This window comes from Oryctolagus cuniculus, chromosome 9, assembly GCF_051225735.1.
Source record: "Oryctolagus cuniculus isolate XC-2025 breed Fujian yellow rabbit chromosome 9, ASM5122573v1, whole genome shotgun sequence".
Classification (NCBI taxonomy): domain Eukaryota; kingdom Metazoa; phylum Chordata; class Mammalia; order Lagomorpha; family Leporidae; genus Oryctolagus; species Oryctolagus cuniculus.
Genome location: NC_142875.1, coordinates 137,006,820 through 137,014,368, shown reverse-complemented (window position 1 = coordinate 137,014,368; position 7,549 = coordinate 137,006,820). Strand labels below are relative to the sequence as shown.

Sequence of the window (7,549 nt, the reverse complement as noted above, 5' to 3'; positions counted from 1 at the left end):
CCAAGGTCCCATTTCAGGAGCCTGACTCCTGGTTGCAAATTCCTGCTGATGCAGGCCCTGGGAAGCAGGTTATGCCTCAAGGGACTGAGTCCCTGTCGTGCACAGATGAAACCGGGGTTGGGTTCTCAGCTCCTGTCTTTGGCCTGGGTCAGTCTCAGCTGTTACAGACGTTTGGAGAGTGAACCTATAAATGGGAGCTAGTGCATGTGTTATCTCTCTCTCTCTCTCTCCTCTCCCCCCCCAAATGAATAAACACATAATTGTAAAAACCATGTAGGACTGTGAAGAGAGCAGTAAATCTGGCGGTTACTCACAGAAATGTAGAACAGGCTGCAGTTAGAACAGCTCAGCAGACGTGTGAGCCCTCACGCCTCATGTGGGTGGTACCGAGAGGATGGAACCCTCAACCAGTTTCGGGGTCTGCAGGGAGGCCCTTTGTGACCAGATTGGCTGCAGCAGCTGGGCTGGAGCCCGTGATTGGACCCTGGTGGCTCTGTCCGGGCAGACGTGTGGAGAGGGTGCTCCTGCCTCCCTCCCATTGCTGGCTCACCCTCCTCTGCTCCTCCCTCTGCATGCCTCCCACCATCCATACCCCCCACAGGCGGCATACCCACAGGGCCACCCGATCTCGGGCTGAGAACCTCCAAAATGGCGCCCCAAAGCAACCCTTTTCCTCTCTCAGGGGTTTAGTTGCAACAGGAAGCAGTGTGATACATCTGACTCGGTAACACGGACTCCAAGGCAAAACTGTCAGCAGGAAGATGGTCATGAAGGGTGTGAGGAGTTCCCCCGGTTAGAATGGCTCACATACAGAAATCTACCAACAACAGATGCTGGCGAGGATGTGGGGAAAAAGGGACACTAACCCACTGTTGGTGGGAATGCAAACTGGTCAAGCCACTATGGAAATCAGTCTGGAGATTCCTCAGAAACCTGAATATAACCCTACCGTTCGACCCAGCCATCCCACTCCTTGGAATTTACCCAAAGGAGTTTAAATTGACAAACAAAAAAGCGGTCTGCACCCTAATGTTTATTGCAGCACAATTCACAATAGCCAAGACCTGGAACCAACCTAAATGCCCATCAACGGTAGACTGGATAAAGAAATTATGGGATATGTATTCTTTAGAATACTATACCGCAGTAAGAAACAACGAAATCCAGTCATTTGCAACAAAATGGAGGAATCTGGAACACATCATGCTGAGTGAAGTAAGCCAGTCCCAAAGGGACAAATACCATATGTTCTCCCTGATCGGTGACAACTGACTGAACACCAAAAAGGAAACCTCCTGAAGTGAAATGGACACTATGAGAAATGGTGACTTGATCAGCATAGCCCTGACTGTTAATGGACAACTTAATACATTATCCCTCTTAGTATTTTTTTTTGTCTGTTCTACTTAATATGACTGGTTTAATTCTGTAATTATCACACAGTTATTCTTAAGTGTTGAAAAATTAACTGAAATGTGATCCCTGTTAAACATAAGAGTGGGAATAAGAGAGGGAAGAGATGTATAATTTGGGGCATGCTCGGGCTGACTTGCCCCAATTGGTAGAGTTGGAAACATACCAGGGGATTCCAATTCAATCCCATCAAGGTGGCATGTACCAATGCCATCTCACTATTCCAAGTGATCAATTTCAGTTCACAATTGATCATAATGAAAGGACTAAGAGTCAAAGGGAGCACATAAACAAGTCTAGTACCTGCTAACACTAACCGATAGAATAAATAAAGGGGAGAGTGATCCAACATGGGAAGTGAGATACTCAGCAGACTCATAGAATGGCGGATGTCCTAAACAGCACTCTGGCCTCAGAATCAGCCCTAAAGGCACTCGGATCTGGCTGAAAAGCCCATGAGAGTATTTCAGGCATGGAAAGCCAAGGCACTCTGGCAAAAAGATCTCTGTGAGTGAGATCCCAGTGGAAAGAACAGGTCTTCAAAGAGGGAGGTGCCTTTCTCTGAAGGGAGGAGAGAACCTCCACTTTGACTATGACCGTGTCTAAACAAGATAAGAGTCGGAGAACTCAAGGGGCTTCCATAGCCTTGGAAACTCATGACTGGTGCATAGGGAGATTACTGATGCCATAAACAGGAGTGTCAATTTGTAAAGTCAACAACAGGAGTCACTGTGCACTTACTCCTCATGTAGGATCTCTGTCCTTAATGTGCTGTACATTGAGGCTTAATGCTATAACGAGTACTCAAACAGTATATTTCACTTTGTGTTTCTATGGGGGTGCAAACGATTGAAATCTTTACTTAATGTACACTAAACTGATCTTCTGTAAAAAAAAAAAAAAAGAAATTATCAATTCCCAACTTGACTCTCACTGGGATTAAACATGACAATAGGTCTGATCTGATTTCATCATCATTTAAAAAAAAATCATCTATTATTTTTCACTTTATGTTTCTGTGTGGGAGCAAACTGTTGAAATCCTTACTTAAGGTATACTAAGCTGATCTTCTGTATATTAAGATAATCGAAAATGAATCTTGATGTGAGTGGAAGGGGAGAGGGAGTGGGAAAGGGGAGGGTTGTGGGTGGGAGGGACGGTATGGGGGGGGGAAGCCATTGTAACCCATGAGTCGTACTTTGGAAATTTATATTCATTAAATAAAAGATAAAAAAAAAAAGGGTGTGAGGAGTGCTTCACTTCACCGGGAACTGGGGCGTTGACAGGTGCCGTTGCACATCGTGCAAGTGGCTACGGCTGATGTCTGACTGTGCGAGTTGGAGTGAGTGTAGGAAATGCAGACTGCTGACACCCGGCTGGGGAGAGGTACACTGGGCGCCCACCTAGGAGTGCAGTCGACAACGTCTAGCAGAGCTGAGGAGGACTCTCAGTCAGATACCAAGAAGTGTCACCTGAGCTGCCTATATACAGTGACTTTTAATTTTCCAGTGACTATGTTGTTTTTACTTAACTCATATTCAAAATATCATTTCAGTATATAATCAAAATGAAAAACAATGAGCCATGTTATGTATTTTTAACAGTCCCCCAGATCTGGTATGTATGTTACAATTACACTAACCGTGTCTCAGCAGCTGCGTGCAACTGACAGTGCCCCTGCTGAACAGAGTCCTAGAGAAATCCCCTACCTGCAGCTGGCACTGGGGTGCAGAGGTTAAGCTGCTGCCTTTGATGCTGGCATCCTCTGTGGGTGCTTGTTCATGTCCTGGCTACTTCACTTCCAAACCAACTCCCTGCCAATGGCCTGGGAAAGTAGGGGAAGACCGCAAGTGCTTGGGAACCTGCACCCATTTGGGAGACTTGGAGGAAGCTCCTGGCTTCATCCTGGCCCAGTCCTGGTCACTTGTGGCCATTTGGGGAGTGAACCAGCAGTTGGGAGATCTCTCTCTCCCTCTCTCCCTCTCCCCCTCCCCCTCTTTCTCTCTCTCTCCCTCTTCCCCTCTCCCTCTCCCCCTCTTTCTCTCTCTCTCTCCCTCTCTCTCTGTAACTGCCTTTCAAGTAAATCAATGAATCTTCTTCAAAAACATCTTTTTTTTTTTAAGTTTTTTTACTTATTTGAAAAGCAGAGTTAGAGAGAGGCAGAGGCAGAGAGAGGTCTTCCATTCGCTGGTTCCCTCCTCAGATGGCAACAACAGCCGGAGCTGGGCCGATCCGAAGCCAGGAGTTTTTTCTGGGTCTCCCACGTGGGTTCAGGGGCCCAAGGACTTGGGCCATCTTCTGCTGCTTTCCCAGGCCACAGCAGAGAGCTGGATCAGAAGTGGAGCAGCCGAGACTCAAACTAGGGCCCATATGGGATGCTGGCACTGCAGGCGGCGGCTTTGCCAGCTGCGCCACAGTGTCGGCCCCTCAGTGAACCTAAAAAAGAATCCTCCTCCTCGTATACAAGAAGAGGCACACAAGGAGTGGGCTGCAACATTCCTTAGAGAGAGAGAGTGTCTGCGTGATGGTTTATTCATACGTGGCAATACTGTTCAGGTCAATGTACAGATACAGATATATCTCAAAACACAGTGATAGGAAAAGACAGTTATCAACAGGATAGAGAGTGCTGCCAGCAACACTGCCTTCCTCTGCCTCTGCTGCCAATGCTGGGGTCGCTTTGTAGGTTCGAATCCTTTATCTCCCCTTAGAAGCCACCTTCCCAGTGCACATCATGAGCAGGAATGCTGGGAGATGAGGCGAGCACCTGGGACTGCCCTGCACAGCTGGACGCACACCTGCTGCGGTGTCACCCGGGAGTGACTGCTGGCCCAACGGCCGTCTCCGTTGTGTAGTCCGTGTTGTCATCACAGTGTTAGGCTTGTGTGTGTGCAAAATGTGGACACACACTGCTCAGCTTTCAGATGCCTTCCCTCTTAGATTCTTCTTTGGCCTTACTGGTCAGCATTTCTGATCCACATTCAATACCTGTACATTTCCAGGGGCATGGGGCAACACCCCAACATGCAGTCACAGCCCTTCCTCCTCCCGCCCTCTCCTTGTGGCCGGAGTCAGCCAGTCCCCTGCTTCAGTTGCCGACAGGTGCGCACGCCTTGACAGGAACCGCAGTGACCCACTGCACAGCCAGTGGATCCTGCTGCTTCCTCCTGACTGTACTCAGGTGCTGTCCTCCAACACCCCCGCCCCCCGCCCTGCCCAGCCGGGAGTGATCAGCATCGAAGTCCACAGCAACTGTGTTTTCACTCCCACATACGAGGGAAGACATACGGTGTTTGTCTGTGTCTGGGCTGTTTCACTGAGTGTAACGATCTCTAGTTTTGTTATTCAGTGGCCAATGTCAGGATTTCATTCCTTTTTATGGCCAGATAATATTGCATTGTGTATTTAGGCCGTGTGCTCTGTACATTGATGGGTGCTGCTGGGGTCCCTGTCCTGGCTGTTGTGAGCAGTGGTGCAATGAGCACGGGGCCCCAGTATCTCCTCCATGTGCTGATTTCAGTTCCATCAGGTACATATTCAGAAGTGGGGGCAGTGGGTCCTCAGTGTGGTGAGGAACTGCCATACTGCTCTCCGTGACAGGTGCACTGATTTGCGATCCTGCCAGTGGTGTGTAAGGACTCTCTCTGCTCCATATTCTCACCAGCATGTCTTTGATAATAGCCTTTCTAGCTAATGTCAGATGAGACCTGCTTGTGGCCTTGGTTTGCATTTCCCTGATGGCAAGTGATATTGGGCATTTTTTTTTTCATGTCTTTTTTGGCCATTTGGATTTCTTCTTTTGAGAAATGTCTGTTCAGGTCCTGTTTTTTAATTTTTTTAGGCATCGAGTTTTATTTACATTCGTAACTGCATCCTGAACTGCCTTCTGTTCATACTTACAACCCCCTTAGAGTTCCGTGTCCTGGATCACCCTTCACATTTTCTGGTTCAAACACACTTCATACACACTGACCTCCTCTCCCGAAACCACTCGCAGAACTAAATAAATGCTAGAAGGAAAATTACGAGATCACTAGCAGGCTTGATCTTTGCTGAGGACAGAAGAGTCAGTTTGGTGTGCGTAAGTTCAAGAGTGAAGAATTAACAAACTCTTTGAAATTCACCAGCAAAGCATCTTAACCCTGCTCAAGGACCACTGAGTACAGCTGAAGGGATCACCATGCAGGCTGCTGTCCGCGGGCCATCACTCTCACAGTCCCCTACCACCCAGCTGTCTTCTTCCATGTCTGCTGCAGGTGAGAGGGCTGCGGCTGGCCGGCGGGCTCTGACTCAGAGGAAGAGGCCAGGTTTCGGCTTGGGCGGTCCGAGTGGGTTCACCTGGCGCCTCCTCAGCCGACTGCCCTCCACTAAGCTGCACCTCTCCTCCGCTCTCAGCGTCCATCATTCCTTGCTGCCTGTCGGCCAGGGCTTCCATCTTCAACCCTCAGAGGAAGCCTTCCAGTGTCTGGGATAAGGGAAACCGGAGCTGATTTCTCAGTGGAATGGGCAACAGAGCAGGGTGTGGCAGCCGTGAGTCTGGAGGCGTAAAGCTGACATGTAGAAGTCAGAAAAAGTGCTCTTGCTGCCAGGCAGTTCTCCTGATCCTTTTGACTTATAGAAACCACTGGGGTTTGTGCAAAGGTGGACAACTTGAACCTCCTCCTTGGCAATGTGCAAATCCTCGGGCTCTGTTGGAACGCATCGCACCTCCCGTAGCTGTGGATGGACTGTATTCCCTGGGTAGAGAGCGTGTGTTCCAGCGACCACCGAGGATATCTGCAAAACTGAGAAATTCACTGGCTCTCGCAGGTCATCTGCTTCCAGGATGAAATCTACATTTGTACATGATCTACACATCGAGCAGCTCTGCTGGCACCTGCGACAGTTCCACTACTTCCTCAGGGGACCAAGTAATGGATCCCGTTCACGCTCTGATGCATGAGACGGCAGCTGGGCTGAGACTGATTCTGTTGAAGGTGCTCTTTTACAATGGAGAATTTCCCCCAAAGCTCTGAAGAGAAAGAGAACCGTCTTTGCCACCAATAGCTTGGGCCTCTTGATTTTCAAAAACCCTATCAGGTTTCTCCTTCCTCTCGCTTTTGGTGGCGCAGCATGTGATTCTAACGACGCTCCTCTTTTCCTTGGCCGTAAGTGGCTCTCTCCTTTAGAAGAAGAACCCTGGAGGCTGTCTGTTGCACTTCTGATGCCACCGGAACATCCTCACAGAGCGGCTCTAAAGAGCTTCTGTCAGGACAACAATCTTTCTTCCACTCTTATTAGCTTCCATAGTCACTACCCGATGAAGGAGCTTCGGCACCATCGTTGGTGCCACAGGGTTAAAGTTGATCTTTGACATAGAACACTCCTCTTGAACTGCTTTGGAAAACAGTAACCTGTGATTATCATTGCCTTTGACGCTGTCAGAGATTATAAACCCAAGAGGACATCAGACAGTCTGCACATTTGTCCTTAGAACTTCATGTGAACTAGGAGATTCTCGATAAAATTGGTTAGGTAAATCTTCTCCCAGAATTATCTTCTTATTAGTTCTTAAATCATCTCCAAGCATTTGTAGTTTGTTACACTTTGTTGCGCTCAATAGAAACTCTGAAAACTGCCAACTGAGATTGGTGTGGAAACAGAGGGGAGCTTGATGCAGGATTAAACTTCTCTTTGGAATGATCTTTTTGGAAGTCTGATAAAACTGGATTAATCCACTCTTGCACATGAATATCATGCTCCTTTGACGGTATTTTTATAGTACTTGTCTTTCCACATCCAGGAGGACCTGTTATTAATAAAATAGATCCACCCTGTTTTGATTGCCTTTCTAAAACTTGAGCTCTTCACCAGGTTTCAACTTCTTTAATTTTCTCTTTATGCACAGCAAGTTCATGCTGAGTTTCTGGTTTGTGTTTGTCCACCCATGACTCATCTTCAGACAGATATTCCTTTGAATTTTCTAGATCATAAATTGGTTCTAGGAAGACAGCTTTCCTTTTTTTCTAGCAGGAAATTTGCTACTTTATAATATGGAAGGCACATTTTTCTTCTACGTGTTGAGTTATTTACACCTAATGATGTGGCAGTAATAGTGGAGATGCCTGTACTCTCCAAACAATCCTCGAATGATGGG

At 47.6% G+C, this 7,549-nt stretch overlaps 1 pseudogene; it reads right to left on the bottom strand.

The window, feature by feature from the left end:
* Window positions 1-5,142: 5,142 nt before the first annotated feature.
* LOC100357901 (cell cycle checkpoint protein RAD17 pseudogene) lies at window positions 5,143-7,127 on the bottom strand (annotated as a pseudogene).
* Window positions 7,128-7,549: the final 422 nt, after the last annotated feature.